The sequence below is a fragment of the Tachypleus tridentatus genome, chromosome 3 (genome assembly GCF_004210375.1).
Source record: "Tachypleus tridentatus isolate NWPU-2018 chromosome 3, ASM421037v1, whole genome shotgun sequence".
Taxonomy (NCBI): Eukaryota; Metazoa; Arthropoda; class Merostomata; order Xiphosura; family Limulidae; genus Tachypleus; species Tachypleus tridentatus.
In genome coordinates, this window is record NC_134827.1 from 12,752,433 (window position 1) to 12,771,308 (window position 18,876).

General features: G+C 31.2%; 1 long non-coding RNA gene across 7 annotated transcripts in view; it reads left to right on the forward strand.

Moving 5' to 3' along the window:
• The window catches only part of LOC143246372 (uncharacterized), a 28,177-nt gene extending 13,169 nt beyond the window's left edge, over positions 1 to 15,008 (forward strand). For 5 of the 7 annotated variants that reach the window (XR_013025944.1, XR_013025949.1, XR_013025945.1 and 2 more), the window contains 6 exons: positions 1,413 to 1,569; positions 1,964 to 2,061; positions 7,271 to 7,327; positions 10,761 to 10,842; positions 12,805 to 12,932; positions 14,277 to 15,008. This is a non-coding gene — a long non-coding RNA (uncharacterized LOC143246372). The remainder of the gene's footprint in view (positions 1 to 1,412; positions 1,570 to 1,963; positions 2,062 to 7,270; positions 7,328 to 10,760; positions 10,843 to 12,804; positions 12,933 to 14,276) is intronic. The other 2 variants (XR_013025946.1, XR_013025947.1) reach the window with 2 other exon arrangements.
• Positions 15,009 to 18,876: the final 3,868 nt, after the last annotated feature.

Consider the following 18,876-nt stretch of genomic DNA (forward strand, 5'->3'; position numbering starts at 1 on the left):
ACTCAAACTATTTAGAAACAGGAATATTAATGCAAAGATTCACACTTCATGTCTGTTACATTTACCTCAGGCATGTGTGTGGACTCATTTTTGTAACTGGTATGAGAGCTAATGGGTGTGGTGTAATTTTAGCATTACTTGGAAGGTTTTGATTGTGTTAAACTGTTGATTTTAAGCTTTCGTAAGATGTGACTATAAATATTGAATAGGCTACAGAAAACAAAATGATATAATTTGAAAAGAATGAGAGGTTTTGATGGTGAAAGGATAAAAATTACTTTTGTAAGATAAATGTGCTGAATTACTACTCTCTCTGTATTGTATACTTCATCGCACTTAAGACTGTTTTCACAATTTTTTATATACTGTTTGGCAAGATTTTTTTATTATGCAATGGCATGTTTTTGCTATCATTTGTCTGACTTCAACATGATTGAAAAGAAACTGGTTTTAATTCTTAATTTTGTTCACCATTACATGAATGCAACATTATCCTTTACCTTCACTGTATTATTATGTGATGTCTTACACCATATATTTTATTCTACATTTGAATGTCATTTTGAAGCATATAATAAATATTTAGCCTTATTTGAATAGATGTTTTAGTTACATGATTTTATTAAAGTATTTTGATCAACATTTTTAACATGAAAGTTTACTAATCAGAAACTAAACTTCTTAAAATTTCATATTAATTTTCAAGGTTGGTCATTTTGTATATGCTGCCGATTATTTCAAACACTGTAAGTAACAATTCTGTATTGTATGAAACCAGTAATCATTAAACACCATTGTTATTTATGAAAATAAAATAAAGGGCAAGGCATAACTAAGTGGTTAGCTTACTACACTGTGAATCCATAGTTCACATCCTGTTATCATAAAAACATGCTCCACAATTTGGAGTTTTTGGTGCATTGTAAAAGTAAAACCCCATTACTCTTTTAAAATAGTCCAAGAATTTGTGATGGGTGCTATTAATCACCTGATTTCCCTTTAGTTTATTATTTCAAAACTGTAAAATTACTCTTGTGTAATATTGCACAAACAAAAAAAAAAAAATGTTTTATTTAGAATAAAAATATTCAAAATTACAGCCAGATCACCCATTAATGTGTATTTACTTATTAATTTATTAATTTCTTTTCATAAATTCATTTCAAAATCAATTTCAATGGCACAACAAAGTGTATTACATCACCTCAGTTGATTGAAATCATTGACAATGTTATTTAAATCAAGATAGCTAAAAATATTCTACAATACATTTTTTAACTGATTTTGTTGGAAAAATATATTCTGTTGCTGTTTTCTAAATTTATAAATGTTATTTATCTATATTATATATACAGTAATTACTATTATTTTGAGGTTTGTCAAACTATTAATTTATCTCTCTCAAATTTTAGCCTCTACAGTTTAAGTTGGACCCTAAACTAGCCAGACTTCTTGTTATTCACACTTGGACATGGCCAGTAATCATTGATACCCTGTGATATATCAAAACTCGGACTGCAAGACATTCATGAATGGGAGTACATCAGTTATGGGAGATACCTAGAGCAGGTACAGACTTCCTGGTCATACTTGATGGGGAGTTTGTTATAAGAATTCCACACATGTGAAAGATCCAGTTCTAATTTGGGAAGTCATTTTTTAAAAAAATTATTTGATTTTTTTTGCTGTGTTTATTAAATAATATGGTTGTACATATCTGGCTTCTTTAAATGTATTTTGTTGCATGTTTTTTCCATAATCATGGTACTCACTATTAAAAATTGATTCACTTAGTAATGTTTTTTCTAAGGCTTTTGACTGCTATGAAATCTGTATATAATGTATTTTATCAGTTTTAATCTTTTTATATTTAATGAGATTCTAAAGATAGAAAATTGATGTTGGCTATTTTACAAAAGTTAATTCTTTCTAAGTTTCAGGTTTTTGCATTACATTGTTATAGATCTACCAGTGTCCATGACTAAAGTTTGCAGAAATTCCTCAATGTTTCCATCAGTTTCTATACCTTACAGAACCAATTGTCATCAACCATTTTATCAGGCAAGTTGTTTTACTGTAAATGTAACTGTGCTCTAATTTATGAACTGTCTAATTATGTGTAGATTGGGAAACACAACTATTTAAATACAATATGTGGACATAACAATAAGGTTTACAGAGATGCCAACCATTACGATTTGAGCGTAATCATTACGATTTTGGTGTATACATTACGACTATACGCTCATAGAGACAAATATTACGACTTGTTGTAACTCCCAAATTATTATATATTATATAGGCCTATACAATAAAGTGATAAATTGTTCCCTCAGGGCTTGAAAGGGGTGAAAAGAAAATTTTTAGTGAGATACAAATTAATTTTGATGATAAATAAAAGACATAGTCAAAATGGCTACCTGCTATAATCGTGTTTGTGCTTGAAATAATAAAAAATATTTGTATCTCTGACATCAACCAATAGTTTGAGCGCGGTGCTTCTCCATACTGGGTACGTGGGGGAATCCATAGTTACGTCATCAGTGTTTGTCAGCCAATCAGCGCTAGCGTAGATGGGTATTTCTCGTTTTCTAAGCGGCATAGAAACACCAATGCGAACATTCACAATATGGAAAAAAAAGATTGTCTTGTTTCTGGCAAATCTAAGAGGACTAAAACTGTGAATTAAAAATTTAGGAAAGAGTATAGTGTAAAATATCTGGTCATTGCATTAAAAGTCAGTGACAGTCATGCGTTTTGTACAGTTTGTCACATCAGTTTTTCTGTGGCACATGGTGGGATAAACGATTGTTCCAGACATACAAAATTGGTATCTCACAAACAAAAGGCTGAGGCAAAGACAAAAACGATGCAGATAACGACACTTATGAGTAAGAATTCAGAATATGAAACCATAAATGCAGAAGTGATGTTCACACAATTCGTCATTGCTCATAATTTACCCCTAGCTGTAGCCGATCATGCAGGACATTTATTCAGAAAAATGTTTCCAGACTCTGATATAATGAAAAAAAATATGGCTAGAACCAGAACTACAGCCATTGTACAAATGTTGGGATGTGAAGATGACAAAATGATTTCAAGCATATTTACTAACAGTGTTTACAGTTTAGTTACAGATGGATCCACAGACATGGATAACTCAAAACTGTATCCAGTGGTTGTACGATATCTTGACCCTTTGCTTGGAAACATTGTTTGTTCTCTTTTGACAATAGTGGAATGGAAAGAAGCTTCAACAGGAGAGAATAATTTCAAGCTTTTGGACCACAAACTGACAAACAAAGAGGAAAATTCCATGGGAAAACTGTCTAAGTTTTTCTTTAGACAATGCCTCAGTTATGTCTGGTATAGGTAAAGGTGTGATGGGACACATCTCAAGACGACAGTCTAGCATTTACTTCATGGGCTGTGCCTGTCACCTCATGAATATAGCTGCCCAGAAAGCTTCCAGAGAACTACCCTGTCCAGTTTCTGATATATTGATAGATATCTACTATTTTCTGGACAAAAGTGCTAGCAGAAAATAACATTTCAAAGAGTTTCAAGGATTGTATGACAAAGAAACAAGAAAATTCTACAACCTGTTAACACAAGATAGCTATCACTTGAGGTTTGCCTCAACAGAATATTGCACATGTGAAAGCCATTGAAGAAGTATTTTCACTGTGAAAAGGAAAAACTAGATTCAAAAGGATCTAAATGTGCAGCTCAGTCAGGCAGCAAGACTTTAACAGTCAAGACACCCTCCCAGCTGCACAGGGACACAGCCAAGACACCCTCCCAGCCACACAGGGACATAAGACAACAGTCTCCAAAAGTAGACAAACATTTGATATAACTCAATATATGTTTAGTCTGACCTTGAACTAAAGAAGAGACAATCAATGAAAAAGAAGAAAATGAAAGCTAGCAAGGAAGTAACCAAGAAAAGTTATGTGCAGAGCAAGTTAGATAAGTTAACAGTTTTCTTGGACAACAAAATGAACTTGTTATTTTGTTTTTTTCTTCAGTCTGCAATTCCTCTATTTGAGCAAGCCAATTTGATGTTGGCATATTACACATTATGCATAGAACTCTGATTACACAAGTTAAAAATATACTTGTCAGATACATCAAGTCAGAATATCTTGAAGGCAACATCACTGAACTTGACAACAACAATGAATCCTTACACAAATTTGATGAGGCAGTTTCTATTGGAAATGCTGCCAAGTAACACATTGTTAAATATGAAAAGGATCTGGACCTTATCAGCTTCTACAGCAGTGTCAAGAAATAATATATTGCAGCTACAAATTACATGATGAAACATTTCCCTGTAAATGATGAACTTCTGATTCATGCAGAGGTTGCTGATCCAAAACTGAAAGTCAGCAAAGATTTCTCTTTTCTACGCTTCTTCTCAGACAGGTATCCTGTCCTTGTCAATACACTTGAGCACAACACTATTGACAAGTTGGAAGGGCAATATTTGAACTATCAAATTGATACTTTCTCAAAAACTGTCCTTCAGTTGAATGTTGACAAGTTTTGGGTTCAGCTGTCTACAGTTAAGGATGGAAATGGCAACCAGAAGTATGACATTCTGTGTAGGGATATGCTTGGAATTCTTACAATCTTCCATTCTAATGCTGACAGTGAAAGGATATGTACTTTAGTGACTGAAAACAAAAGCAAGTTCAGACCAAACTTGAGCACCTCAGTTTTGAGCAGTATTATAACACACAAGATGTGTATGCAGTCAAATGTACAATGTTGTTATAACTCCCAACCATCCAGAGACTTTTTCATGAAAGCATGATACAGGTAACTGTAATTTTCTGTTACAATATAGTAATTCTAAAAATAAAAGAAGGATAAGCCTGATTTATTTTGTATTTTTTTATGGTGGTTATGTGGTCAATCAAATTGACCAAGTCTATATAGAGTAAAGGGGGAGAAAAATACCAGATAAACTATTAAAGTTTTATTGAAAAAATTTAATATTCATTTAGAATATTTTAGGAATTATTCAAATGAAATCTGAAAGAAAAAGTATTTTTAATTTTAATATGAAAACCACTTTGTATTTGGAACAGTTAACCATCTAACTACATAAATTTGTTTCACAAATCTTTGATAAAAATACTTGTAATGTTTAATGAAAGCATGCAAAATTTCACAAAGTTAAATGTACAATATTAAAAGTTATAGTATGGATACTTTCATGGTTACCTGGCAGTTACAAATTCATTCAAAATGACTAAGTCTATATTGTGAGAGTTAATAAATAATTAAACTTTTTTTTTTTGACACAATTTCTCCCCTCAACAATTCAATAGAAATGTGTTAAATCTGACAGCCACGAAGTAGGAATTTTTAAAATGTCATGATACTATTCAATACTTCTAAAACTGTAGCTTGATTCATATATTTTTTAAACAGACCTTTTCTGGTACACCCAAAGAAACAGCTATTATTGGATGTGGATTTCTTGTTCGTTTGTTTTTGAATTTTGCACAAAGCTACACAAGGGCTATCTACACTAGCCCTCTCTAATTTAGCAGTGTAGGACTAGAGGGAAGGCAGCTAGTCGTTACCACCCACCACCATTTCAAGGTCTACTCTTTTACCAACGAATAGTGGGATTGACCATCACATTATAACATTCCCACGGCCAAAAGGTTGAGCATATTTGGTGTGACGGAGATTTAAACCCTTGACCCTCAGATTATGAATCGAATGCCTTAACCACCTGTCCATGCTGGGTTGAGTAGATTCCTTGACATTTAGCTTCCTTATCATAATTTCCAATGAAAGGTATACATAGCATTATAACCAAAATTACTATTAAAAGCAAAAGCACTTGCATAATTACTCAATGCACTCCCAATCATTATGGAATTTACTTTCTTGATTATGATTTTACGATTATATCTCTTATACTTTTGTTATATAAAATTGCTCTAAATTTAACTTTAATCTGTATAGTCAGTTTATTTTTGTTTTGGTAATACAATTATAATAATACTTATTTTGAAATGAGATTATTTTTATATTAGCTAAATTCATGACCTTATCATATTCAACTTACCACCTCAACATCTCTATCATAACAGGATATATTTTTTGTTTTATTACAGAGTGAAAGGACTAGACACAAAGAAAATATCCTGTTATGATAAAGATATTGAGGTGGTAAGTTGAATATGATAAGGTCATGAATTTTTATTAATACAAAAATAAACTTATTTCAAAATATGTATTATTATAAATTTATTACCAAAACAAAAATAAACTGACTAAACACTGAAAATGTAGCATGTTTATGGTTTTGAGGATTATGATACTCAATGTGAGGTTTATAAAGATGTGATTTAGTCTTTACACCATACATTTTGTTTGTGTTGTAGTTGTTAACATTTAAACAATGAAAAAATAATCTGTTACAAAGTTGATAGTAACAAAAAACATATTAACTTTTGATCAGAGCAGCTGTGTACACAGAGTAAAAACTAAAAATCAACTTGATAATATGTATAAATAATTAAATAAACTCTTAAGTTTCAACTTAAGCATTATTTCATAAGTTTGGCACCCATGTGGTTAACATTTTTGGCCAAAAGTCAAAGTCCAGTAGCACCTTACAAGATTTGGTCATCTTAGGAGTTTTGGGTTAATTCTAAATACATGTATTTAGCTAAAAATGCAAAACAGTTTCTATAATAAAATAACAAAATTGAAAAATTATAAACTAATGACATTCAATATATTAAAAGTATAACCAATAATGTTAATAAAAACAGCAATAAATAAATATTATACTTTAATTAAAGAAAACAGGCTTAAGAAACTGCATGGTTCTGTTACTCAACTGAACTGTATGTTTTTAAAATGATGACATTGGCATATCACGCATGATTTATATTGAGTATTAATAAGTAAAGTTTGTAATAATTTAAATTTCTTCTATAGATTGTGGATATACAAAAATTTTAGAACACTGCACCTAAAAATTTTATGATTTGATGCCAAACAGGACTTGTTTCTAAATTTTTTGAGGAGCATTACACACACTTCTCGAAGTGTATAGCAACACGTAAAACAAACTTGTTAATCTCTATTGATGTCCATGAAGTAAACAGTCATGGAAGAGGTTGTTGAAAGACCTGAGATAGTTTGTATAGAGTTCATATAAAAAGGTAACAGTAACTTTAGAAGTTAAACTAAATTTTGTTTACGAATTCATGAATACTTTTATTTATAGGGCATGGATGCTAGTGCACCTATCAAGAAAAGCTACTACACATCCTTTACAGGCATGGTTAGTCTCAACTTTAAATTGACAAATATGCAGAGACCTTCAGGAATTATACAGCTACTTGACAATAGAAAGCATGTTTTATTTTTTTATATTCTTACCTAAGTTTTCCAAATACTTAAAATATTTTAAACTCAAAGATGTCAACTATTTCAAATGACTGAGCGTAATGATTGTAGACAGATCCCTTTATCATTTGCGGCTACTAGGCCTGACCAGTGTCTCTAAGCTGTTTATTATTATTATATTATTATTATAACTATTATTATTTATTACTGCTATAGATTGCTCATTTATGACTGTTTTGTGTATTTAATAAATAAATTTAAAAAATTATTTTGAAATTATGTCTTTTATTTAGTTCAGAGTAACAAACATACTGGTAAAACAACACTGATGCTATTTAATTTTTCCATTTTTTACCCTTTGGACCCATAAATCACACTGACAATAAGCTATAAATCACATGGTAAACATGATTTCTCAACTTATATTATTGAATGACATAATGTATGGCCTACTCTTTCCTAATAAAATTCTTATTAGTACATTTTAATTAGTTTTATAACAATGGGTAAAAGATAAACAAAATATTTAGTTGTTCATGATGATGAGAAACCCACTTGAAGTAAAAAAGTATTCATAAGACAGCTGGTATTGATTTCAAAATAGAGAAGCCTTGACTATCTGGGTGAGGGTTAGCCATTAGTGATGACAGATCATGTCAAATTACACCCTCAGTATATGAATTAGGTTCTGGGTGGAGGGAATACCTGTTTTGAAATGTAGTCTGGGGAATAAAACCAGACCAACATTTAGGTGGGCAAAGGAAGAAACACTAGCAGTCAATTAATAGCTACAGTGTAAGTGGAGGTAAGTGTATTTTGGAAATTGTTTAGGGTACCATCATAACGTAAAAAGTAATCTCACATTTAACGGTAAACCAAGTGGAAAAACAATGAAATACTAAATACAACTATCAAATTTGTATTCATAAGACAGCTGATGTGGATATTAAAACTTTAAAATGAAGAACAGAACAATGTTTCAACTTACTTAGGTCATATTCAGGTTGTAATTTTCTTTGTTAACCTGAAGATCAGCTATTGAGGTTGAAACATTATTTTATTCTTTATTTTAATTTAAAGTTTCCTTCTGTTGGCTTCACTGTAGGCCAAATTAGAATCGCCTGCCCCCAGCTCTTTTCTTTAATTGGTAAATTGAGTGTGTGGTGTTTTGAGTTTTTTCCCAGTTGCTTTCAAGTTTGTATGTTCCTTAATGCCAGAAAGATCTGAGGACTCTCTCTGATCTTGAGCAGACTTCTGTGAGCCAGATGTCATCAGATTAATCACATATCTATGTCCTTAGTGGTCCATTTGAATTGTGTCATGGATGACATTGTGCAGAATGGTACATGGACCTCCAGTACTTTTTATATCACATTATTTGCATGATGTGAGTTTTTGACTACCTCCTGTAGCTATTTTAATGTCATCTTTGAGTATCTTTGTTACCAATCTTTTCTCTTCTTAACTTATTAGTGTCCATTACATCTATCTCATGGGATTCCACTCTGTATAACTTGTTGCCCAATCAAATATGCTTTTATCAAACCAAATCCTTACAAGCAACCATTAACACAGTATACTTTATCTAGGTCACAATAAGTTTTGTAAAAATGTTGGTTTACTGTACTATGGTAGACCACCACTTACAGATTCTCATGAGTGAAGCATAAGGGGATTCTGTCTATTCCTGTCAATCATTGGATTGAATAAATTGGGCTCTGTTTGCTTTCAGAAATTTAATGAACTTTGTTTCCAGAGCAGTGTTCCTCAGGATGCACTCATATTCAACTAGAGGAGTAAGAGTGTCCTTACTAGACACGGTTTCCAAGTATAGAGGTGATGGATGGGTTATTTTTTCAAATTGTTAAGCAAATTTCCTTCACTCTTGGAGAGGACCCTGGATGATTTTGTTTTACCAGATGTTTGTAAGAGAAGCACCAGTTTATGCAAGATCCTACTCATAATACCAGGTCATATTTGACTCTTTGCTATCTGTTTAGGTTGATCATAGCCCTTCTTCTTGAGTTGTATTGGTTTAGTACATTGTTCATAGAAGAATGTCCATTGTTTCTTCATAATTTTGAATGCAGAGTAATTCTATCTTGGGTTCTAGGTTAAGCACCGTTTGTTCCATGTTCTCCCCATAATTTTGGGGACAAGTGGGATTTAATTTCCCCACATGGTTGGAGAATGAGGAAGTGTGTTCTTAATTCCATGCCAGGTGAGTTCTGTTTCCTCAGTTTGAGTATGGCATACAAGATCCTGTCATTCCAAGTTTGAAGTGTTGCCTTTCAAGACTTCTTCAGGTTCAGAAGAAGGTTTGTTCACCTTGGTATCACTTGCTTCCCTGTTGTAATTCCAGTGGCTTAGAGCACATCACTCTGTAACTACAGGTTGGGATCCAGGGGAGCATTATATGTCATTCAGTAAATTAAAACTGTATTTGTATTGATTATAAATGATATAATAGAAAATGTCAGAGAATTGCTGGCAGTTTGTGAAAGAGATGATGTGACAAGTGGTTCTGACTTTCCAGTTTATACCTCTAAATAAAAAACTGAAGGCTATAAAGATTATACTATACCTTAGCAATATATATATAGTAAGTTACATTAAACTCAGACCATTAGAGGAGGAGGATGAATAAACTATATAATGGGCAAGTCAGAACAAACAAATATTCTGATACTTATATAAGGGAAGCTTGAGAATTTATTAAAATATATCCTTTAGAAATTAAAAATTAAAATTTATATGTTATTAGAATGTATTTTAATGACAACTTTATTCATGTACATTAATAATAAAGTAGCTTAATTCAATATTGAATGTTGCTGTGTAAAAGTTTATACTATGCAAGCTTTGACCGATCCATTGTAAGAGGTTTAATATATATGTATTATTATTATTTAGTACACGATAAATTTCACGTTGTTCAACCGGACTTTCAGATGAAATATTTGTGTCTACTGTATTTTGCTTTACAACTTTTGAAACACTGAAAACAGTAAAATCCAATTGTTTATATTTTTATGAAAAAAACAAACTACTTAGCATTTCGTTGCCTGATCATCTCTGTCCAGACTTCCTATAAATCATGATCTTAGCATAGTATGGAAAATTAAGAGGAAATTGCATTTCACATGTAATATTTCAATTACGTATTTCAGTTTTAAATTTGTATATGATTTAATGCTAAGTATACACGTGTTTCAGTTTTGTGTCATCCATTAAAATATGTTCCATACTTTGTGGGATTAAATTCAATGAGACTGATTTTCTTTCCCCCTACAAAATAGCTTTTATATCACAATTGTTTTGGGACTAATAATTGTAATTTCTTAATTACTTTTATATGTCTATTTCAGAATGCTCCATTTAAAGGTCAGATGAATAGGTTTCTTCTCTCCTCAGTGAGTTAGTGGGAGGTCCCAAGGACTGGATAACAAGGTAAATGTTAATCTCTGCAATCACTGATTGGTTTCAAGTAAAAAAATTCTGTTGTGTAAATATATAACAGAACATTAATAATAATGGTTTAAAAGGATGTTTTTGTTTCATCTTGAGTGTTTTAACCAAACCTAGAACTATTAAGCACTTTACAGATGTTGAATGTGCCCCTGCATGTTAATTTCAAAGTTTAATTGAAAATAATAATTTTTACTTTATTTTAACACCTTTTCAGTAGATAATATTATAGAATTATTACTGTGTAACTTGTGACATTTTAGTGCAATTCACAAGGAAAACTTTTAAAAATGTTTTGACTCATTTCTGAAGTCTTGCTTGTAAACAGCACATTTAATTTATTTATTTTTTAGAATTCTTTTACCCATCTTGAAATATAGGTTTATATTTACTAAGAAACTGTCACTCTTTAAAAATTATTTTTTATTTACTAACATGACTTCTATTCTCTCAGTATTTTATTACTGCCACTCTTTTATGTCACAGAATGCGGACTAAACAATTACTAATGAATGAATTCTTAAGACGGCTGATGTGGGTATTAAAACTTTAATTAAAATAAAGTACAGAAAAACGTTTCAACCTTCTCAGATTATTCTGTACTTTATTTTAATTAAAGTTTTAAACCCATTCAAGCCATTCTTGAGAATACATTAATACTTCAAGTGGGTTTCTCGTCATCAAGAATTTCTAATAAATCTCGGCTTTGATGTTGTTTATGGTTAACCTTTAAACAGAGTAACTTATAAACTATTTACCTTATTGTAGAATAAATGAACTGGTTTGATTAATATTTATGATCCAAAGATATTGATAAACTGAGGTTCTTGTGGGGTTAATTAAAGGAATCTGATGGGAAGTTTAGAATACTTGGGAATGAAATGCAAATCTTGGAATTATGTAGATTCACTAGACTTTTTTTCTGAAAATATTTTTATATTATGTCTGTTTTAAACCTGTAGAAATTTTCTTCTATTGTAAGATAAGCTTACTTAGGTTTAATGAGTATATAGATACCAGTAGAATAAGCCAGCTAATCAGTTGTGTATTTGTTTAATATTATTGTTATGGTCTATTCAAAAGAAATCATATTTATTGTATTTTAATTAATATCTTCTTTTAAAGATTTATACCCAAAAGTGGTAACAACTGCAATTGTTAAGATAGACTATCAATAGTATGTTACTAATTATCAAGTAATTTTGAAAATGACTGGATAAATAAAATACAAAATTCTCTAACCACCAAAAAAGAAATTTAATTTAAAAAAAAAGGAAGTATTTCTAAAATTTTCTTTAAAATAGTGTTTCACAACAAAAGTATGGAAATTTCACAACCTAAAAATAGATGTTACAAAATTTAATTATATGAATTTTTGTAACCTGAAGCTAGAATGTTTAGCAAATTTCTCTAAAAATTATTCTAAAAAGTAAAAAAGTGGTAACTTTCAATGAGAAATGTTAATAATTATCTATTTGCCTTACGATTTTGGCCAGCAGTGTATGTATGTATGTGTATATATTTAACTTTTCTTTTTTATATTTGTAGAGCTTTTTCAAAATGTATTCATTATAATTTTAAATGTTTTAAGAAACAAATTTAATATAAGTTTCGAGTCTGAAAACTGTTCAGATTTCTTACATTTTTACTTACCAAGGTTTCAAATCCAACCCTTTTCTAGATGAACACGAAATATGTAATGTGTCCTCAATATTTCTAACCTGTTTTTAACATTCAAGTAGATATCACTTTTAAAGCCTATTCATTTCAGAAATTTGCACTTTTCCCAGTATTAATGATTCAAGAATCCCTACATATAGTTCCAGTGTATTCACTGCTTCAGTTGGTAAGTTTTATTTTTCAGAATTATGATTTTCAAAGATTATGTGAACTTATATTTATTATCTCCAAAAGTGTTCTTTATTTTTTTCAACTCAAAAATAGATCCATGATAAAATAGAAACTACCATCCAGCTGAAGATAAGTAGAAAATTTTCTCTCAGTTTTGCTAAAGATCTACTAAAGTTTATTAACAAGTGGCTGATTTCAGAATCAAAGGATTTAAAAGTAAGGTAAGTGTTTTTTGGCTACACGTCTTGTTAAAATTGGGGACTATTTATATATTAACTAAGATGTAAGATTATTTTAAGTACCATGCTTGACTTTACTATATAACTTCAATCAATTATATTGATCTAATCAAAGAATTTATATAAGCTCCCCAATATTTATAGTAAGTTTATGAAGACTAATAATGCTCGACATTTGTCTTTGAAAATCATTGTTTAACTTTGCACCTAAATGATATGTATTAAATAAGCCTGTACTATTTAAAACGACTGAGTAAATTTCATGTAAATAGATAATATTATGCACAGTAACACTGAACATGTTCAGGATATTTATAAGAAGTTCCTTTCTACTTCACTGTTGCTTTGTTTATGTCCTATAAAAAGTAATGCATATCAGGTTCTGACATATAGTTAGGTAACTAACTGCACATAGGTACATCATTTTACAGATAGCACTTGAGTGCATATATTTTTGTAAAATAACCACCCACAGTTATCAAAATTATTTTTTTCATCTGTCTTGATTTACATTATCCATTCTTATTTCACTGTTTTCATAGATAAGTGCCAGAAGTGACCTCTCCATGATCAAATGTCATGATTAAACATAATGCCAGCTACAACATTTTTTCGTTCCACCTCCCTTTCTAAAAAAATACAGTTTAATGATTTCTGAATGGTTGGACAGAAAATTATGTTAATATTTCTTCAGCAAGTTATGATGAACATTGACTTCTACTTTTAATAATGTTTTCTGCAAGAAAGATCATCAACTTAAAATGTTTGTATAAAAATATCAACTGACCAAAGTGCTTCTTTTACAGATTTATTGATTGGAAAAAGTTTATATAAAAAGTATTTTGACATAATTATGATAATTAGGTTTAGTAAAATAAAACATAGCAAGCTTATGGTGAATATGTGGTCTGGGTAAATTGGAGACCTCACTGTGCTCTGTAAGGTTTATATACAAATGTAAAACATGGGTTATTACTTATTTTTTGTGTTTAACAAGAGCCACTTTTATTATTGTGAAATACATTTCAAGAATTTTTAAATTATTTGTATTTTATTCTTGGCCTTTAATAGGAATGTTGGAATTTGATACATTGTGTCAGTGTGGAATGGTTGAGTAAAATGATATTGTTTTGTTATTTGTGCAAAGTATTTGTTGTGTGTGTGTGTGTGTTTAGGATAAAACAAATAGCCCCTTTTTTTTATTTACACACTGAAAAGAAATTATTCTCAACAACAGTTGTGGTAAAGACCTATGAAAATGCTATGATATACAAATGGCTGACTATTGTAGCATAGGTTGAAGTTAAATTACTTTTTTTATTACAGTTGCCTCAGACTAAGATGGATGCAGTTCATAATTCAGAGAAGGAATGTCAATCAGATTTATGTTACTAGCCCTAGGTTCAAGAGTCAGTATTATAGATATTTCTATAGCAAGGTTCAACAACAGAACAGAACTGGAACAAGTGCTGGGACTTTGCAACACTTAATTGTACTGTCAAGAAAAATTTGAATATTTTGAAATTATCAGCTGTCTTTTTTTTTTTTTTTAACCTCTTAGTGTAGATAAACATTTTAATAATAAGCTGGAAAACAATGATTTATAGGCATAGTAAAGTGACTTATATTTTGGGGAGCATGTTTCAAAAGAATATTGGTCAGTCTGTCTTCAGGTATTGCCAACTTACTGTTTTTTCTTGGTGTAAATTATTATGTTGTATCTATTTTGTTTATATACCATGATAACTGTTCTTTGTAGCCAATCCACCTCCAGTTATATATATCCAGTTTGATAAATATATAACGTAAAATATTTCAATATTCAAGCAGTAGAAATTTTAGTAAACAGTTTGCAACAAAAATGGTTTGATCAAAGCAAACACTGAACTTTTAATCCCAACTGTTTTAAACAGCCATACACAGTTAAACAAGATTTGCTGTAACTCACTTGTGTTAAAATGCAAATTAATGCTTTCTTAAAGATAATCTAACCTATATAAAAGCCACTTAATTTCCTGAACTAGAAGCAGTAATAAAAGCCAAAATGTATTTATTCAATTTGATTATTTTCTTATCATTACAATTTGAGCAACAGAAGTGCAAGGGGGGCATTAGGAGGGTACCATGAAACCTTGTAAGAGCAGTGAATGTTTGTATAATAACCCTACTAAAGTAATAATGTAGTGTGGGATCAGCTAGTCTAGAGCCAAGTGCATAAAATTTATCACGAAAATAAAAATTATTGATTCACATTAAACTTAAATCGTTTCTGAATTAAACTATATTCTGTTGTATCACCAACATTTATGATTTAAAAAAAACAAACCTCATTAATCAGTGGAGACACTAAATTAAGAAATCAACAATTATTTTTCAAGTCTTGTTGTCTGTTACAATTTATTTTATACTTTCCTTGTGTAAACTAATAACAATAATAGGTCATACTTTTATACATGCAAAAACGGCTCGTTTGGGTTGAGAAAATATTTTACATAGAAGAGCGAACAACGTTTCGACCTTCTTTGGTCATCGTCAGGTTCACGATGACTGAAGTAGGTCGAAACGTTGTTTGCTCTTCTATGTAAAATATTTTCTCAACCCAAACGGGCTGTTTTTGCATATATTTCTCTACAAGTGGGTTTTCTCGACATCACTGAGGTCATACTTTTGTTGTAAAGCAACATAACATAAATGCCATTGTTGGAAGATAGTGTTACCAAAATGCACTACCTTTTCTATATATTAGTAGAAGTTGTTAATCTAACTGATTTTTAGCCAATACTTATGCTATGAATCCATGTCATGAATGATCTTAATTTTGATTGACTTACAAAGGAATTCACCAACATTTCACTACATCAACTACACTTCTCTACCTCTTTGTTGGTTTTGCAAAATTTGTTTATTTCAGTTATGAAATATGAGGTTAGGAATAAAGATGGTAGTACTTGTACCATCATTTTTGATGGGCTATATATGTTCTACTTGTTAAGTATCCTAAAATACAGTTTACTTTGACTTAATGATGCTGATATTGAATTACACTTTAAGCAAAAAAAATTCAGTATTTCTCAATGTAAAAGAGAAAATCTGAAATATTAAGAAAAATAAAAAAATGATAGGTATACAAGAGTTGGTTATATATTTTACAGTATTATATCTGTGTTTAATATCAGACTTCAAGCCTACTCAGTGTACAAAGTTTTGATACATTATTATGTCCTTACTTTCTGTTACTTTTCTTATGTAATGCCTTTTTTAAATCCTTTTTTCAAGTCTTATCTGTTATAACTTAGTACAAAAATACATGAACATCTTTGGTACACAAGAATGGCAAGCAATTCCATTTGTGAAATATGTCATTATCATACATGAAATACAAAACATAACTGTGTAATGCTATTTCAGAGTAATATTTTACATGGACAGTTGACTTGTATAAACAAATATTGAAGTTTATTGTATTGATGTATATTTGTTTTATCAAGATCCAGGAACAAATATAATTTTTCTTGCAACCAATTCAACTATATCTTTATATGCCTCTGTACAGCAGTGGACTGTTGACTAGTCAAACATATTATCTTGAAAATATGAGTTTAACATCATTCTTCTCAGCCTTAAAATAAATTTATCATCATTAGAACAAATGCTTAAATTTTTTTTTAAAATGGCCCAGCCATGACTAGGTGGTTATGGTGCTTGATTCTTAATCTGAGGGTTGCAGGTTTGAATTCTTGTTGCACTAAACATGCTCTTCCTTTCAGCCAAGGGAGCATTATAATGTTATGGTCAATCCTACTATTTGCTGGTAAAAGAGTAGCTCAAGAGTTGACGATGGATGGTGATGATTAGCTCCCTTCCTTCTAATCTTGCACTGCTAAATTAGAGACAGCTAACAATGATAGCCCTCCTTTAGCTTTGTACAAAATTTGAAAACAATCTTACAAAATAGTAAACGTACTTGAAGTATCACTTTTAAAACGTTATGATCCCAGGGATGGATCTAATGTTATGCGAGTATTATTCAGGCAAAATTTCGTTTTTTTTTAATTTTTCATATTAAAACTTCCATCATTCTTTCATTTGTTTACATGTTTGGAATGTTTACTCTTATAAATTTACGTTTTACAATGTATGTGATTGGTATACCTGCAGTGATTTCCAAACCTAGAGTTGCAAATTTGCCACAAGAAACATAACTTGCAACAGCATCAAACTGAAAGGGCCAGTTGATACACAATTTCATATATCTATGGTTGTGTAGATTCAAGGTTAGCTGTAATGGGTTGGCACTGAAAAATGTTCAGGAAGTGCTGAGTGACCAGCACAGAATTGTCTCCAAATTCATTAATAAAAACAGCTGTAATTATATCCTCAATTCTTTATATTTTGTACGTTTCTTGTATGCCATCATTAAGAACATTTTAAAGAAAAATTGTTTACGCTGAATTTTGAAAATAGACTCAGCATTGGCAGATGGTTAGGGAGGTCGACTCACAATCTGAGGATCACAGGTTAGAATACCCATCCCATCAAACATGCTTGCCCTTTCGGCCAAGGGGGCATTATAGTGTGACAGTCAATTCTACTATTCATTGGCAAAAGAATAACCCAAGTGTTGGCAGTGGTGACTGTCTTCCTTCTAGCCTTTCACTACTAAGTTAGGAACTGCTAGTGCAGGTAGTCCTTGTGTATCAACAAACAAAATACCTTGAAAATAAGATTAATTGTAAACCAATTTCATATGATATAATTGTGATTTCCTAAAATTGGAGTTGATATTTTAAATGTACTGTCGTGTAATTCTCTAACTGAATTTATTTCTGTTTGGTGAGTGATACATTTTTGTGGAGTTAATTAGCACTAAGCAATTTGATTTGCAATCAGTAAACTGTTCATTGGTATTTATCTCTAGCACCAAAAGTTAAATTTTCACAAATGTGTTTTTCTTCTGTGTTTGTGAGTAAGATTTCTCAGAAATGGCTAAATTGACTTGCTCGAAAATTGGTGTACATTTGAACTGTGACCCAACATAAAAATTCTTAATTTTTGGAAAGTCTCAAAAAAAGCCTCAAATCCCTATCTGTTAACTGGAGGACCAATTTGTTACACTACTTGGGCATTGTAACTTGGTCAAAAATGATGGTTCTTCATGAAACTTTGTGGACTTGATAATGATATACGTGCAGACATATTTGCTTAGTTGTTTAGGGACGATTGGTATCAACGTTACATGGTAGACGTATGTTCTTTATCGAATGCCCCTCCAGTTTAAATTTTATTCGTGACAAAAAAGAATAATTACAAAATTTTCTGTGTACAAAATTCAGTCTGACAACGAACTGAGCTATTTCAGACGTAATTTTTCATACAAAATATATAAAATACTAAAATCTGTATTTGATTTTTTTTTTTAATTTCGCGTACAAAGCTACACGAGAGAGTTACCTGCGCTAACCGTCCCTAATTTAACACTGTAAGACCAGAAGGAAGGCAGCTAATCAACAGTATCCACCGCTAACTCTTGGGCTATTCTTTTACCAACGAATAATGGGCCCCGGCATGGCCAGGTGAGTTGAGGCGTTCGACTCGTAATCTGAGGATTGCGGGTTTGAATCCCCGTCGCAACAGACATGCTTGCCCTTTCAGCTGTGGAGCGTTATAGCGTGATGGTCAATCCCACTATTCGTTGGATAAGAGTTGGCAGTGAGTGGTGATGACTAGCTGCCTTCCCTCTAGGCTTACACTGCTAAATTAGGGACGGCTAATGCAGATAGCCCACGAGTAGCTTTGCGCGAAATTCAAAAACAAACAAACGAATAATGGGATTGACCGTCACTTTATAACGCCCCCACGGCTAAAAGGAGCGAGCATATTTGGTACGACTGGGATTCGAATCTGCAACCTTCAGGTTACGACTCGA